Here is a 19041-nt window from a genome sequence, read left to right as displayed (position 1 = left end):
AGTCTAAGTTTGTTGATGATCAATTCATAGCCATTTGGTCCTGTGCTAACACTGTTCTTTAACATAAATAGTTCTCCTTCCTCACTTATGTCCATCAAGGAAATGTATTTATAAAAAGTGACCATAAGGGTGCTGACACACAATGCATTTACCCCAGTCTTCTCATGGTGCTCTAGAGGAAAACTGGAGCAGACACAAGATACACAACACTTAATCCAGAGGAAACACTATTATCTGGTGTAAAGTTACCTCCAAAGAAATCAGAAGTAAATTTACTGCAGGTAAGGTTATTCTGGTATTTATTACTTTACTGTAAATATGTCATGTATCTGTACCTTTAGGAACAAGGGAAGATATTACAGATCCCTCCCCTAAGATTCTCTGTTCCCCTAGGTCTTCTAGTAGCCCTTCTTTGTACTTGTTCCAGTTTAATTTGTTTTGAACGCTGGTGACCAGAACTATACACCATGTTCTAAGTGGGTTTTTACTAACTCATTATGTAGTAGTACTAAATTTTCTCTGTTTCTACTAAAAATAACCTGCTTTATATAACCTAGAATATCATTAGCCTTTTCCATGCCACATTACACTGACGGTTCATGGGCATCCTACAACAGACAAATGCATCCAGGCCCCTCCCTGATGCCACTGTTTCCAATATATGAATCTCCATTTTACAACAAAAATCCTCAATTTTAGTCTTGAGTCTGGAAAATTAGGTAGAATACCTGGCAATGAGCCCAAGCAGCTGGTGAGCATCTAGGGCACAAAGAACATGGCAGCATGCATTCAGGGTCCACTCCAAGCCATTTAAGCATTCTACCAAGAAATCCATGGTGCTGTGACCTCAGGCATATATGGAAAGGGCACGAGTAGGGAAAACTTATTTTTCAGAGGTAGTCCTCAATCCACAAACCTTAGGGAAATAGCTTTTATGTCCTTGTTAAGCTGCTTGTATATCTAAGCAGGTCTGTAGTTTACCCCTTCCAATTTTTTCCTCTTGCTTAGCATTCAACCACCAGGTAATATTTGCACATTTGATGTAAAATTATTCTATACCTTCTCTGCATTTAAATCTTGAGCTCCCAAATCAGTTGACAATTCCAGCACCCATCATTTCTCAAAACTTGCCTTTCAGAAGTCTCAGACCCTGGTATACACCTATTTTTGTTTCTTCTGCGATTTAGATTCAACTGAGTCAGCTCCAGATTGCTCAGTTCAAGATTATTTTCTACTACCAGCCCTTCTATAAGATCCACACTACTTACTAAAACCAAATATAAAATAGCACTGCTTCTCATTGGTTCAGTAATCCTTTAATAAAGAAATCTTTCAGCTCTCTGATCCAAAAATACTTGTGCCCTACTCTTAATGGCAGCATTTGTTATCCAGTCTGTGCTAGCAAAGTCAAACTACTATAACTCCAGTTTCCACTATTACTAAATTCTCCCATGGGAGTCCCGTGTCCATTGATACATATAAGCCTGAAGGTCCACTACAAACCACAACCCCACTTACTCAAATGAAACCTGTCCCTGTGCATGAATATATATCATTTCAAATATTCCCAAACTTTTCCAATAGCATATATTAATCTTCATTATCTTGCCATACTTTTGTCTTTGTTTTCTTAAGACAGAAGAAACCCCAGGGAAGATTACTTGAGTTTCTATTTCTTCAAGTATAGGATAGCAATCATTGCCCCTTTTTGATAAGTAGCCAGCCATATCATTGGTTCCTATGAGAACAGCGATCAGCAGATTCTAAGCAAGTCCTATCAATAGGGACCTAAAAAATTCATGCTGGAAGTGGGCTGCACGACAGTTCCTTAAATTTTGCAGGTTCCTCCATGGGCATGCCTCCCTACCCCCAATTGGTGAAGTGGCCACGCTGCTCGCTCCTGATCAGCAGGTAGGCAAAAACCATGGTTTTCAATATGGGCCCATGGTTAGCAACGGGGCTGGGCGGGGGGCAGGCAGGATGCGCAGGGGAACCTGCAAGATTAAAGGAGCTGCCACATAGCTCATTTCCATCATGACTTCAGTAGGTCCCTACCTATCAGGATCCTCTTAAACCTCAGAACTACATCATGCATCTTTGCTCCCAGCATGCTCTTGTTTTCTGGGCCTTTCATTTTGACAAGCCTCTCTATTCTTAATACCGATTCCCAACTTACATAAATTGTTTTTTCCCAGATGTTCATTCTTTGATCATTGTTCCTTTCACTCTTCCTTCTGTCTACAACTCCTCTCATCTTTCATTCTCTCATACATTCTTCCCTCTGTCTTGGAATCTGATCGCCAATTAACTCTCTTCTTTCCTTGGCTCAGTTGCTCTTCTCTTCTTTTGTGATAACCCACTGTAATTCTGCCAAATTTTCCACATTAGTTTTTTTAAATACTAAACTGATTCCTCAAATTAATTTCAGCCTTTGCCTTGTGCTAGGGTTAACATGCCTCCCAGAGTTACCCTTCTCATTTAAAGACCTCAGAATACTCAAACTCTTGTCCAAACTGTTGTATTTGCAGCCCTTGTGTTTTATCATCCGAGAGAATAAAATTTTCAAGTGACATCTCATGCCAGTGTAGTGTGTGTGATCAAGATGAGAGAGTGAGGACACAAGTAGGGAGAAGGCTGTAGCAAATAACCAAGCAGCACAAGGGAAGGTACTTCAGTCAAAATACTAAGAAGTTCTATTAATGTCTATGGACCATCTGCATGTACAATTAATATGAAGCAATAAACTCCAGAGTTTATTGGTTCTGGGCATGCTGCTTTAACATGGTCTCAGGAGCAATAAACTCTGGAGTTTATTGCCATTTGCACACATGCTCAGGACCACAGCAAGTTGAGCTGGGCTGGAGCAGCCCCAACTGGGGGGGGGGGCTCATGGGGCCAGCCTGACAGCCTAGGGCTTCTCCCCGCCTCCCCCCGCAAGCTGAGGTACAAGGGTGCTTCAGCACCAGGCTAGCCAGAAGGCAGCCCTCACACTGAAGCCCCTCATGCCCCAGCTAATTGGGGCAGCATCTACACATGCAGTACTGTGGAGTTTTTTAGATGGGTACATCTCTACGAGACATTTACTGAGGCATTGCCTAATTAGCTCCACAGTAAAGTGTCTCTGTCTACACATGAGGAGCTATTAGGCTACAGTAAACTAATTAACTTCACCGTAGGACAGTACTTGCATAAGGCAGAGTTATTTACTCCACCACAGCGCATGTGTAGACGCTGACAGGGTTGGCTTGGGGCATGAAGGTGCTTCAGTGCAGAGGCTGTCTGCCAGCTAGTCCCATACTGAAGCACCCTCATGCCCCAGCCAGCTTCTCTGCAGCACATTAAGCCTTTGCAAGACAGCCTGCCAGCCAAGGCTGTGCCACCTCAGTTTATTCAGCCACATTAATTTCATGGGTAGACTTGCCCAATGACTCCTTTCTTTTCCCTTGCATATGGAGATCTGTCAACCAGGAAGTTTCTCCCTTCAGGCACTATTGTTTCTTTTAAATTTTCTTCTATGCATCATAGTAAAACCAAGAAGAATTCCCCCCTAGTTCCCCTGGTTTCTTAGTTTATTCTCAAATCTTATTCCTATGAGGTCATGTTGTAATCAGGTGACATGACACTAACTCCACCCCAGCTAAGGATGAAGACAAGAACTGAAGTGCAGTCTTATTCCACCCTGCTCAAATATGTGAAAAACAGTTCATACAAGAGATGAGAGGATCCTCCTCTTCCACCCTGCTTTTTTGTGACTTTAGGTCTAAGATTATGTTTTTATTAAAAAATTGATAACTTATTTTTTTTAGGGACTAGAGCAGGGTAGAAAAGGATTGTACTGAGTCACACCATAAGTGGAGGAGGATCTAGTCCTCTGTCTCTCTGGCAATTGATGGAGATGCTGTTTTTGCTTGACACTGATCAGCATGTTTATGTATAGGCCAATAGGTAGATATCTATCATCCAAATAGTATTTCCCACTAATTGAACTTTATTAAATGGTTGCACCTAACTGAGACAGAGGCACACATCAAGGCTTTAATTTAATCCAGATGGCAAAGTCAAAACTTCTGAGTCATGCCCAGACAGGATGGAAGCTCACAGACACTGCACCAATTCCAGACATTCGCAAGGACTCCTCCCTTGGCATAGCATAACATCAGTTCTGGCCCTATGGCACTTATATCAAGATGGCTCTGGCTCTCTACTTTCATATATATTCCACAGCAATAAATAGTACTTCAGGGTACTAGGAAGATTGCTTGCAATCACTAATTTCTTTTACTTCAGACCATGCCATTTAACAAGGACAATTGCAAAGTCCTGTACTTAGGATGGAAGAATCCCATGCACTGGTATAGGCTGGGGACCAACTGGCTAAGTAGCAGCTCTGCAGAAAAGAACCTGGAGGTTACAGTGGACAACAAGCTGGATGAGTCAACAGTGTGCCGTCGTTGCCAAGAAGGCTAACAGCATATTCCCCTCTATTTTGTACTAGTGAGGTCACACCTGGAGTACTATGTCCAGTTTTGGGCCCCCCACTACAGAAAGGACATAGAAAAGTTAGAGTCCAGAGAAGAAAAAAGAAAATGGTTAAGGGGCTGGGGCACATGACTTCTGAGGAAAGGCTAAGGGAACTGAGCTTATTTGGTCTGGAGAAGAGAACCCTGAGAGGGGATTTAATAGCAGCCTTTGACTAGCTGAAGGGTGGTTCCAAAGAGGATGGAACTAGACTGTTCTCAGTGGTGGCAGATGATAGAACAAGGAGCAATGGTCTCAAGTTGTAGGAAGGGAGGTTTAGGCTGGATATTAGGAAGAACTCTCACTAGGACAGCAGCTTACTTAGAGAAGTTGTTGAATCCTTCAAGGTTTTTAAGGCCCAGCTTTACACAGCCCTGCCTGGAATAATCTAGTTGGAGATGGTCCTGCTGTGAGCAGGGGGTTGGACTAGATGACCTCCTGGGGTCCCTTCCAACCCTAATTTACTATGACTTGTACACATTCCTGCAAACTGTACAGGAAAAACCCTCTGCATAGAATAGTTTTACCTTTAATAAGAGTATAAAACTGTTTTCTACTGAATAAATATATAGGTAAGCTCTTAAGTTTAATAGTATTATAAAACATTGGCCTCTAAATGATAATGCTTTCTGGCTTTGTTAAATAAGCATTGTTGGAATACCAAGAGTGCCTGGAAAACCTACAACTGAATGGTTTTTATAATGAAGAAAATCTTAACCAATAGTAAAGTGATGGCATTAAAATTTTTGTTTGTTTTGCAAATTGTTAACAGAGACTTCTTTTAAAATGTTTAAGCTATGTTAGCCTACATGTTTTTAAAACATTAAACTTAATATTGAATGAAGCTGAATGAGATGCATTTGTCATTTTAGTTCAGGTTGGTGTAACTGGTAAGCCATGCTAAGATGTACATTGATAGGCAAATTGTTTATTCATTGCCTAGGCAGAGGAGCCATACGGAACACTAGACAGATGTCAAGGATCTAGGAGGAGGCTGGCAGTCATTATACCACAAGCCAGAAAGCAAAAATTTAGTATCTGTAACCATTACCAGTAAATATGCTATGTAGCCTCTAGGATTTAGTTCAAAGGTATCAGACTATTTGACATTTCCTTGCTTTTGAGGGTTTATGCAGGGAAGTGGGAGTGGAGGAGCAATGGTGGCACCACACTTAACTTTCATTCCTTTTAAGTATAATTTTTGGTTCTGGGGGTTTAATGTAGCAAACGAAGGCAGTTTAATTATTTCCATCAGATGGGGTCACTGGGGCACCCTCTCACACAACATCTCTTAACATAGCGATCTATGGGCGTGTCTACATGTTGCCCTAAGGCAGCGTAGCAACACGCTATGGCAACATAGCAGTCACATGGGTCTACATGTGATTGGCAGCTACATTGTTATAGTGGCGTGCTCTCCCGATACAGCGACGTAGCAGCAAAATCTAACCATGTGCTGAACTCAGGGTGCAGTAACCACCTGTACATCCAAAAGGAAGTACTAAAACATGATACTGCAGCAACAGTGCCATACCACCATGTGTAGACGTGCCCTATGTGTACCAAAACTCAAGCACTGAAGGAGCTTCAGCTGCTATGTTAATAGATTATGTCACTTGGTGGATCCTAGTAAGAATTAACAATTTCTTTGCCTCTGTCTTCCTAAGTAGGGACCAGGACAGCCACCTCCCTGCTGGGCCCCCCTCAGGCCCTGGGGGAGGCACACCTAGGCCAAGGGCTAGCAAGGATTTAATTAGGGAGCTTCTCGAGGGGCTGGATGTTTTCAAGTCAGCCGGTCTGGATGATCTCCACCCTAGAGTTCTAAAGGAACTGGCCCAGGTCATTGCAAGTCCCCTGGCACAGCTTTATGAGCACTCGTGGTGCTCTGGAGAGGTAATGGAGGACTGGAAGAGGGCCAACATGGTTCCCATCTTCAGAAAAGGGAGGAGGGATGACCCGGGAAACTATAGGCCAGTTAGTCTTACCTCGATCCTAGGCAAGCTGTTTGAGAAAATTATTCTGGCACACATCCAGGAGGGGCCAGCAGGGGACTGCATGCTTAGGGGCAACCAACACAGGTTCATCGGTGGCAGGTCCTGTCAGACCAACCTGGTGGCCTTTTACAATCAGATCACCAGATCATTAGATGCAGGGGTAGCACTGGACAGTCTTCCTGGACTTCCGGAAGGCTTTTGACACTGTCTCTCACCCCGTTCTCATTAAGAAACTGGAGGGCTGCGGCATAGACACCCACACAGTCAAATGGGTCCCCAACTGGCTGGAGGGCCACACCCAGAGGGTGGTAGTGGATGGGTCCTTCTCAACCTGGAAGGACGTGGGAAGTAGGGTTCCGCAGGGCTCGGTCCTCGGGCCCGCACTGTTCAACATCTTCATCAGTGATTTGGACGAGGGGGTAAAAAGCACCCTGTTCAAATTTGACTAAGACGTGGGGGGACGTGGGCACACTGGAAGGAAGCAACAGGATACAATCAGACCTAGACAGGTTACAAGGATGGGCGGACGAGAATAGGATGGGTTTCAACACAGACAAGTGCAAGGTGATGCACCTGGGGAGGAACAACCGGCACCATACCTACATGTTAGGGAACTCCCCTCTTGTCAGCACGGAGGCGAAAAAGGATCTGGGGGTCATCACTGACTCCAAGATGAACGTGGGCCGGCAGTCAGGAAGGCCAACCATACCTTGTCATGCATCCACAGATGCATTTCAAGCGGGTCAAAAGAGGTGATCCTCCCCCTCTATGCAGCACTGGTCAGGCCACAGTTGGAGTACTGCGTCCAGTTCTGGGTGCCGCACTTCAAGAGGGATGTGGACAGCATCGAGAGGGTCCAGAGGAGGGCCACTCACATGATCAGGGGACAGCAGGGCAGACCCTACGAGGAGAGGCTATGGGACCTGAACATGTTCAGCCTCCAAAAGAGAAGGCTGAGGGGGGATCTTGTGGCCTGTTATAAACTAGTCAGGGGGGATCAGCAGGCATTGGGGGAGTCACTGTTCCCCCCGAGCACAGCCAGGAGTGACCAGGAATTATGGTCACAAGCTGGCAGAGGGTAGATTCAGACTAGACATCAGGAGGCACTATTTCACAGTCAGGACAGCTAGGGCCTGGAACCAACTTCCAAGGGATGTGGTGTAGGCTCCTACCCTGGGGGTTTTTAAGAGGAGGTTAGATGAACACCTTGCTGGGGTCGTTTGACCCCAGTATTCTTTCCTGCCATGGCAGGGGGTTGGACTAGATGATCTGCTCAGGTCCCTTCCGACCCTAGAAACTATGAAACTCAGATGCATAGCTCAAACAAACAAGACAGTTTGCTAGGGCAGGAAGTTAAGGTCACAAGCATCCTAAATGCATTAGCAGTAGCAATAGTTTCTCACTTGACTTCTAAGGGACAGTCAAAAGAAGGTTAAGAATTCTAACTCATAGCAACCTGGAATGTACCATCAAATGTATTTCTTTATTAAAGGTGAGTAATCCATGCTGACTCTATGGTCAAATTTTGGGTTTATGATGCATCTTACTAAGTGCCCCTTCTCCATGGTCTGTTTGAGCCAAAATAGTGAAGGCTCCTGCTACTCAGCTATTACCTCTCTGGCCGAGCTTGTGTTTTCGTCTTCTCTTCATTCTGATTCTCAAATGACTTTAATACCACATTCTGCCCAGGTTTCTATGATACTGCCTCTTTCCTAGTCTCTGCTCCCGCACTCAAAACTGATGCACCCTTGTAGTCACAGTGAATTACCCCAAAAGTATCTTTGCATCATTAGGCTGGGCTGTGACCCTCAGCCCTTCTCTCATCCCCAAGCTTATAGCTGAAGGTCACAACCTTCCTAGCAGGAAATAATAGGTGTTCTAAGTTTGCCTCTTCCTAACTCACTGATAGATCAGAACTTATTAACCTTTACCGAGATGACAGTTGCAGAAAGTTAGAAAGAAAGGCTCTTTCAAATCTTTCCGATTAATCACATTTACAATTAAATCTTTATTAAAAAGAAAGTTGGTTTTGTCCAGCCTTTTAATGTTTATTTGTCCACATATTTTGACATTATGGCTGCTTACAGGTATTAAAAAACAAAACAAAACAAAACAAAACGGTGTTTTACTTAAAACTTGGCAAACTCCCATGCCAATCCCGGCTCATGGTCAGAAGAGGCACTGAGGTGGACCCAGCTCACCCAACCTCTGGATAGACTGGGCACTTTAGTATGGCTTTTACATAGTAGCTGACTGACTCATCTTTAGATAACAGTGCCAAAAAGCCCCGCCAAAGCACCTGATCTATACAGATGCTGCAGAACTGGATCAAAGTAGTGTGTTGCTTCTTCCAGTACAGTGCAGAGTTTTTTGTGGGGGGGTTTTTGTTTGTTTGTTTTTTTAACATCTGTAAGCAGCCTTGGGTGCCAAAACTAAGGCTAGAAATAACTGTTGCATTTGTCCTGGGACCAGTTGTGCCTAATATTTGTCCAGAAACAAAAAGTTATGGGATTGGCACAGACACATATCACCCTTCTAATTGGGATTTTGAGACTGCATAAATTAACAGTGCATTCAGCCATCGATTCAACAATTATTGAGATGTACTTTGTGATGTCCCAGGTCAAACTGTTAGCACTTCTTATCTCACAAATCTTTTTAGAGTTTGTCCTCAGATAATGGATAAGGATATCTGAACAACTGCATTTTGTCCTGGGAGCAAATGGCATTTCCTGAGAGAAATGCAAAGTCTGTTCATAGCCTCTGTGGTTTATGCTACATATAGACTCACCACAAGCAGACAAATTGTTTGCCCCATGATAGTCCATTGAGATGTTACAATACAAACTTATATTTAACATGATGTTCACAATCACGCTGACCAGTGCATTTCTTCTGGTATTGCTGCTTTCCAGGTTTTAACAGAATACTAAATATTCATGTCTTTCATTTTTTTCCTATATTTTTAGCCCAAATGTTACAAGATTATGTTTTGTACCACATTTCATTTTTTAAAATACTTAATCACATGTTAGAAATAGGCTTCAGCTACAAAGTAAACTTAAGTTCCAGATTTCAGTTATCTGAAGTTTAAGGGTATAAATATCTGACATTTTTATCTGAAGACATTTCTACTTAAGATAGTTTTTTTTATGGAATAGTATAGTAAATATGTATATTTGTATAGATGACAGCAACCACTGAGATTGTGCAATGACCCACACTGGATTATGCAGCAGCAGCAGCATAATTCCTCCCAGGTCTTTTGGGGTAAAAACATATGCTGGGTTTATCCCATGTCTTTTTGCCTCTGGTTCTGACTCTCATGAGAGAGGCATAGGACAGTCAATTATACACACAGCTTGAATGGCAATGAAGTCCAATTGGTCAAAACTGTCTCAGAAAAATGTATTATTTCCAATACTTTGTAGGTATGTAAAGCAAGACAATGAGCTTGTACATCTCTAGGATCCCAATATAAAAGGCTTTGGTCAGGCAGAAATCTGATGTCTGTTTTTGGCTTCCAAGGATACCACGTGTCAGGAATGACTGACTTTCCTGGCAGCCATATTACCTCAGTTTTTGCATTTTAACAGCTGTCACAAACATTGCAGTTGTTATGGAAATTGACTTATTTTGCACTATAAAACCTACCTCCTTCAGAAAACATTAATAAAGTTCTCTAAATAACACTTAGATGATTTTTAAGGTTAGGGATGAATATTAAAAAGCTGCTCTGCTTCCTCTTTTGGTTACATTTCTCAGTACAAAGTACTGACCTCTACAAGTACTTTCTTAAACACCAGATTAGCACAAGCTCCTCCCCCTTACTATTAGTTTTATTTATTAAACTCTCTGTAGGCTATCTGTTCAGACTTCTCAGTAATTCTCATCTGACCAAGAAGATTACTGACAGGTTCATCCATTTTAAAAGGAGACTAGAATGGATTTCTCATTTGGCTGTCAGTCTGTGTTCTTCATTTGTCAGAAAAAAAGTCTAAGCTCTCTCTTCATTTGTCAAACCTGTCTTTCCCATCATATACAGTGAGGTAAAGATTACAGCTCATCTCAAGTACTTATAGCAAACACATTGTGGACAATAAGAATAGGATTCTTTGACTTTGAAAGGCATGTACTGTAGCCCATAACAAATGCTATAGGATACTATTGGCAAGACCAACCCAGTAAAGCAGAGCATGAGAAATGCTCTCTCTTAGACCCATCCAAAGTGTATTATATTAATATGATAGTTGAATTTATAATTATAATATTAATATAGTTTAATATAATTAAATATTTCTAATATAATATTGATACAATACACTTGTATGCATTGTATACTTTTCTTTTGTGCATCACATATATGATACATCACATCACATTTATTCATATGGTGTATGAAAAATATACAATACATACAAGTGTATTTTATCAATATTTTTTTATATATCTCAGATATGCCATATATTATAATATACTGCTTTTGGGTAGGTGTGTATGACAAAGTTTTCCCTGTCTTCTGAAAGCCTACTACTACACCACACACAGTATTTCATAGACATTAGGGCTGGAAGGGACCTCAGAAGATCATTGAGTCCAGCCCTCCACCATCAGGTTCTTGTCCACCCATTTGCTGAGCCTGTCCAGGTCAGCCTGGATCACTCGCTTGTCTTCTAGTGAGGATGCTTTGCCCCAAAGTTTGGTGTCATCAGTGAACTTGGCCAGTCTGCTCCTGACTCCAATGTCCACGGGCATATTTATATAAATATGGTTACAACTCTCTTTGCCATTTCCCAGAAGAAATGGGAGAAACAGGGGAGAGAATTCTGGAGGACCAAGCTCAATTTAACTTTTTCTGAACAAGACAACAATAATTCCTTTACAGGTCAATTTTTGAGCTACAGCTAACAGCAGATTGAGTAAGGGGTCTTCACCCTCCACTGGGAGACCAGGTAAGGATGTACCAACTGCAGTACAGGGTCCATTCTTCTCCTTGGGTACTGCCTGCTCACTGAAGTCCTGTGCTCTGCAATCCTATAAACACAGTGAGCTTAACAGTTACTGAAGTGTGTAACCAAAAAAATGGTATTTAACATGGGCCTGTGGCAGACATCACATTTGTTGTGTGTTATAAGCATTATGCAGCAGATTGAAGCTTGCCAACTGGCCACACATTAGAATTATTGGAGAATATTCCATTCCACACAGAAATGACCGTTTCAGTGAGCAACTATTTTGAAGCTGATCTGGCATTTTTATCCAGCAATAAACTGGTGTAATTTCTGGCCCATTATGACTTGTTGCAGGACAAACGTGATGTCTACCGGGGGCATAGACTCCAATAACTACTTAGTAACATAACAAAATAACTGGCTAGTGCGAGAATCTGTTGCTGTATCCAGCTTCTTGTCCTCCTTTCTGGTGAAAACCATATTTAAGTGACATACTTAACTAAAAGTTCCATAAACTATATACAAAATACAACTCAGAGCATAGGCGATACATAGGGGGAGCACATGCCCCCCTGGCAGGGTCATCCCTACCAGTTTCTGCAGATGCTGGTGGCAGTGGGGTCAGACCAGTGAGCATCTGTGGGAGATTGCCAGCTCTGCCCCCACCACTAACACCACCAGAGGCTTCTGCAGATGCCCATCAGCTCTGGTCACACTGCCAGTGCCGCCAGTGGCTTCTGCGGGTGCCTCTCCCCCCCACACTCAGGAGGCACCAGTCGCCCATGACTCAGAGCACAACTTAAGACAAACATGTAACTAGTGCAGAGTGTTGCTCCGAGGCAGAAGTGGTGCACCCCGGTCTGCAAGCCAAATACAGCTTGCAGAACCAAGGCATCTGGCCTGTGGGGCTCCCCAGGAGTCACAAAATTTGTTGTCAGGGGACCAGTGACAATACTACCAACCCTTTACCACTACCCCAGGAGGCAGGGGCTGGGCCATGTCCCCCTCACTCCCTTACATGAACATCTACATGTATAATTACAGACCTGTGGAGCTTATTGCTCTGGAATTAATTGCTCCCAGTCACACCATTTGAACATGAGCCCAAGAGCAATTAACTCTAGAGCAATAAGCTCCTTAGCTTATTCATATGCAGCACTCGGAGCCTGGGCAGAGCAGCCTTGGCTGTCAGGGGCCTGAGGGGTTAGCCTGCCAGCCTGGGGCTGCTCCCCCCAACTCATTGTGCTGCAAAGGGACTCACTGGGGCATGAGGGGCTTGACTGTGGGGCTAGCCAGCAGGCAGCCCCCACACTGAATCACTCTCATGCCTCAGCCAGCTGGACAGAGTCTAGAGGTATGTAGGATAGTACTTGTATATACACTGGTCCCCTGCCATTTACAAGTACTCTCCTGCTGTGGAGTAAATTGGTTTACCCCAGCCTAATAGGGGTGTACCTGCAGAGATGGAGATGTTTCCTGTGCACTTAATTAGTATACATGTGCAATAAACATCTTGTGTAGTTGCACCCTGTGTAGTCGGATTGGGTCTGCCATACCCGCTAGATCACCACGCCTGGCTGGATCTGGCCTGTGGACGGACAGGGCACTCCTCATCCAGCATGCAGGGCAAAATGATTGAGCACCACTTTTCTAAAGGGCTACATACACAAACTTGAGGTGCCTTGAACTTAGTCACAGAAGAATTTAAGCTGCGGCCTGCCAGAACCTCTTACGACACACACATGTATATATTTAATAGGTTTCATAGACATTAGGGCTGAAAGGGACCTCATGAGATCATCGGGTCCAGCCCCCTAAAAGGGCAGGAAGTCAGCTGGTGTCAGATGACCCCAGGAAGATAATCATCCAAATGGTTTGTGAATGTGTCCAGTGTAGGTGCTTGCATCACTTCTGGGGGGAATCTATTCCAGGCTCTGCAGATTCAGATGGTAAAGAAGTTTTTCCTTATGTCCAGTCTAAAACAGTTTTCCAGCAGTATGTGACCATTAGTTCTTGTCTTCCCTTAGGGTGCCCTGGTGAACAGACATTCTCCTATTTCCTGATGCGCATCCCTTATTTACTTATAGGCTACCACCAAGTCACTCCTGAGTCTTTGCTTCTCCAAGCTGAAGAGTCCCATGCCTCTCAGCCTCTCCTCATAAGGCCTGCTCTCTTAATATAAACACGCACATGTATGTATGTGGGTGTGTAAATATATTTTATAAAACACACACACACACACACACACACAAATGAGTACGCGATCTTATCTTGCATACAGCATGCCTCCAAATAAGATATGCACCTTGCTTTTGAAAGGAAGAATGAAGAAAAAAAAGTTATTTCCTTGAAAATACTGGTAAGTAAGGTCTTTTCCAAGGGAAAATGCAGGCAGCTGCATTAGTGGGGAAGCAAAACAATGCGAGTGTTCTGTTAACCTGTCAACTACAGGACTCAGTAGGTGCTGCTGGCTGACCCAAACTGCCCATCTCCATTTTTCTTCTGGAGCTGAGCTGGGTGGGCCATCAGCAGTGCCTACAAAGTCAACTGAGGGCCCATCCTGCTGATTCCACTAGTTTCTCCCTGGCAACAAGGACTTGGTTCCACTTTAGAAATGCAGCTCAGCCAGGTCAGGAATGGGAGAGGAAATGCCCTACTGTCCACAGCTAGCAGCTAGGGAAGTCCGCATGCTCACTATGCTTCCCCCTGTGCAACACATACAACATTACTTTCTCTTTTCCTAAAGAGGTGTGCTCTGCAGAAGCTGCTAGAACCATATTTTCTCTCTTATAATGCACTCTCCCAATTTGCAGCAGCTGATTTTTTGAAAAATGGGGTTTGTTGTATGTGAGAAACATGCGCATGTGAGACAGACAAAGAACGCCCGATTATGCATGTCACAGAAAACACTGAGCAGGAGTTCTTTTCTCTCTCAGAATAAGATGCAACCTTTCTGTGTGTGCCTGTTGGACTTTATAGTCCAAGAGTCAATGCAAGGTGCTTTAAAGATGCCTTGAAACTAGCTTATCATGCCCTTCTACATTCTTTTATTTTCCCTTTACTCTTACCCTTGAGCTTTACCAAGCATTTCATGGCCTGAGTTCAGGATCTGGCCCATAGATTTTCCACTGCATCTTTGCTTACTCAGTGATAGCTACTATTTTATTCACCATTTCATTTTAATCACATAATAAAAGCATTAGTTGAATTATAGTAGACCAGATTCCAAACTCAGTTGCAGCAGTGTAAATTTGAATTTACAGTAGTATATTTCAGATCAGAATCTGGCTCCTCATCACCAATTATTTCTAAAACTATTCAATTTCCTGCCAGCTTATAAGCCACTTTTTATTTCATGCATTTTTCTTTCCCCCATCATTGTTCCATCAGTTCCTTGGAGCAATGGCTTTTTAGAAGGGAGCATTGTTTTCATTGACCTTGACAACCTCAGGCCAGCAAACAATTTCATAAAAGGACCAAATGGAATGTTATTTTCGTGCTTCTACAAAGACCCTCAACATACATTTTTAAGATAAATCTAACTCTATATTACCTCTTTGTGCTGTAACATCTGTGAGTATCTTAAGCTCTCATATATATTTATATTTTTTATTATGGTAGGGTCTAAATTAATAAAACAGAACAGTAGCAAAAATACAGAGATTGCCAATTCCTTTACAACAGAACAAATTATTCTAAGTGCTGATCACTGACTCATTGTGCATTGGATTTTACATCCTGCTTTCAGAATGATTGAACCACAATGTCAGCTGAAATATTATTAGTGGAGTAAGTGAAGTGAATGTATGAAGTATAGAGAAAAAATATCTTAGAGAAAGGTACATAATACTTAATGCTGCATACTAATATACTACTCTACTGCCATCCTAATGACCATCATAGCCCACCTATCATTTTTGAAGGAGCACAACCATCTAGTTTGGTATAACAGTAAATTAGGAAGGGGGAAATTCTACAGTATTAAGTCAGGTTTACTTATGAAAACACTTAAGAATCAGACCCATAATCAGCTCTATTACTAAGGCTAGGGACAGAAATTTCACATAAACTGATGTAAGTGATCGAAAACCAATTCAAATCTGTAATACAACAGAAGTTTGATGCACATAAACCACTTTCAGGCTGCAACTACATGAGATGCTGACTGTGCAGTTGTTACTGAGCAGTCATTTAGTACTTGCATACCCAAGTACTAAATGACTCTGTAGTAACTGGCATTGCTGTGCAGTAATGTCCTCACATGGCTTCCTGGTAATGCTGACTTTGCAGTAGCGTCATGTCACACTTTGTGCCCTGTGATGCTACTGCACAGTAATGAGCTACTGCACAGTAAGCATCTCATGTAGACGTGCCCTTGAAGTGGTCAAAACCAGTTCAAGATAAACCTGGACAGATCTAGTATCAGACTTAAAAGATTTAGGTTAAATTGGTTTATTGAAATTCTGTCCCAGATCCCCTCCAGATTCAAGTTAATGCACACAGTCCCCCCCGTACCCCAGGATGCTTTGCACCTACCCCTTCCCCCCCCGCCCCAGAGTGGGTGGGCTAGCATTAGCCCAAGCTATTTGCTCCAGCTGAGTGGGGAGGCAAGCTTTAGTACCCCCCTGGCTCCTCGGCTGAACTGCTGCAGGCATGTGGCCTCATTTCCAGAATCAAAAGCCAATCTCAGTTTACTTGCTTATCAATTCAATCTGTGCAACTCAGACTAAACTATGACAACTAAATCAATTAATTCACCCTTGGGATTCTTAACCATGTGTACTTAGCCTAAGGGTGAAAACAGACATCACTGTTGTGATTCCAAATAATTTTTATGATTGTAAAAAGGCCAAGCCCACCAAGGCCCCTTAGCACATCAAAAATGGCATGGGCAACATCAATTTGTGCTGTTATTTAGCGGGGTGGGGGTGGGGGTGGAGGGGCAAGACACAGAACTCAACAGGTGATGTATGTTTCATCCCATAAAGCAGTCCGACTGAACTGGGACACATCCCAGCACAGCTGATTCACTTCATCTGGAGAGGTCTTTTTAACTTGATCTAAATTAAGTGTTTCAGTGATCCAACACGTGTTAAATGAATTAGCTTCTCAGTTCAGAAAATAACATGTCAGGACTTAGGTATTGGATCTCAAAAGAGATTGTATAGGAATAGTTAGACTATATATGCCTTTTTTTTTTTAAACTGTGTACAGGCTGAATTCTGTTCATTATGGCTTCTAGCAGCAGGAATTGGCAAAATGGAAAGTACTGATGATGGGAGACCCACCCAAAAGGAGGTATGAGGCAAATACTATTGTTGTTTTGGTTTGAATTAGTAAGATTTATTATGCATGGAACTTATTAATTATTCAATGCCTAGAGACTTTTGGAAAATGGACTTAATTAAATTAAATATATAAAAAACTTAGAGTAGCATCTGATGAGAACTGCTGAGACTTTTCTGGCCTTTTTGCAACAAAAAAATTGCTCCAATATTTTTCCGTAGTCAAAAAAGAAGTGAAAACTAAGAGCTAGCATTTACCAAGCGGCGCCTTAAGTCTAACAAGGTATTCTTTGAGCTTCCTGAGGAGTGCCTCAAACTTCAAAAAAGATTGAGAACCACTGCACTAATACAATTTCATCCTGAGATTGTGTTCACTTAATTCATTGTAATAGCATAACTCTTCAGCTTTGGTGGATTTGCTCATCTGTCCACTCCTGACACCAGTGTAACATATACCAGTATAAAAGTATTGTGTGTTCTCACCTTGGATGTAGTTCTCTTTTGTATTCCTGTGCACCACAGTTACAAAACAAATAAAAATAAGGCTACCCTAGAAGAGAATGTTATAATTTTCTGAAAAGTTTTCTGAAGCATTGCCTCACAACTGCAAGGCTAGGAATATCTTTTAATATCCTTGGTGGAGAAAGAACAGATTTTTCAAAGCCAACAGTCACAAGAATAGAATTAAAATAATAAACTCCCCATTTGCAGTAAGGAAAAAGATCCAAAGTCCAATTGTCTCCAACTTTATTCTGCAGGAGAGACAGTGGCACCCATTCAAATTTCTGAGATACAAATTTTATATTATGATAGTCTCCTGTATTCAGGCATTGCAGGATTAGGCAGGGAGTAAATAAATTTGCTCCCCACATATGTGCAGCCCTTCAAACTCAGTGGCTAGGGACAGACATTACACATAAACTGGTAAGTGATCAAAGACTGGTTTAAACCTGTAACAGAACCTAAGTTCAGTGCACATAAACCAGTTTCAAAGTGGCTGAAACTGGTTTAAGATAAACCTGGTCGAACATAGTATCAGGCATAACTGATTTGGATCAAACCAGTTTATGCAGCATCTGTCCCAGACCCCTTCCTGGTTTAAGTTAAGTTGGATGAAACCAGTCCCCCAGCATCCCAGATGCTTTGCAGCCCTGGGAGGGGCTGGGCCCAGGCTGTCTGCTCCAGAGAGCAGGGCTGGCCCTTCCCCTCTTCTCCCTAGCCAGAGCTGTGGCTAAGACTGCACGCACAACAGGGTCTGCCTGGCTCCCCCTGCCCCACCTCCATCTCACCGCTTGCTGCTCAAGCAGGGACCCTGACCTCCTTCTCTCCCATCTCCCACAGCACAGACCCCATGCCCATGTGGTATGCTAGCTAATGCTGACGGGTGTCTGTGTGTGTCCAATTTCACTGGGACAGGCAGACAGAAAAAAAGTCCACTTAGGGCTTTTTGAAGCTAGTCAACAGATCAGTTGATAATGTCTCTCCTTTCCTTCTTTGTAAAAAGCTGTTTAAGAAGAGCTTGAACTAATAAGAGAAGCTTTTGTTTTGTCAATGGGCTGATAAACACTGTCAGCCTCTTGCCTGTCAGGCTTGCAGACAATCTGAAGAAACAGGGAGAAGGAGATTGAAAAGCTCAGTAGCATCAACAGATGCATACACTGCACATCCCCACTTTGCCTCAGAGTGGTAGCCCAGAACTGGGGTCTGGCAACACTCTCACCCCTTGAGCAGTGAGCGGGGAAAAGCCTGGGGAAATGTAGGCAGGGTGGGGGTTTACACTTCTCCATAATTAAAAGCATCCTGCCTGGGCCTGCCCACACCCCTTCAGCTCAGCATCATAGAGAGGAAAGGAGGGCTGCTTTAGCAGCCCCCAGCTTCTAGCCTGAGCCACTGCAGGCATATGCCTGAATTTCCTCAGTCCAGAGAGAATGTCTGTGTGGTTGCAAGCTGGTTCAACCTAGGCGGGTTAGACTAACCTGCAAAGATTGAATCAAATTTAGGCTCAGGCTTTTTGAGTGTTTTTTCCTAGCCAACAAAAAAAAAAAAAAAAAAAATCACTGAAAGCAGGCGATGAAAGGACATAAATTTGTGGACAACTGCACACACACTGTATCAAGACCTTAGGCAAGTTGCCAAAGAGCCTAGAAGCATGCAAATGATGGGAAAGGACAAAAAGCTACAAATGCATCCCTAGTACCAAACAAGAGTGGTTAGTGTAGCAATGCAAAAGCAGTATGGGGCTAGAAAGGGCAGGAAGATGGGAACAATAGCTATAACAATGTTTGCTAATCT

This window comes from Crocodylus siamensis, chromosome 5 (genome assembly GCF_052110815.1).
Source record: "Crocodylus siamensis isolate JL-2025a chromosome 5, ASM5211081v1, whole genome shotgun sequence".
NCBI classification, from domain to species: Eukaryota; Metazoa; Chordata; order Crocodylia; family Crocodylidae; genus Crocodylus; species Crocodylus siamensis.
Note: the sequence above shows the minus strand (reverse complement) of the source record.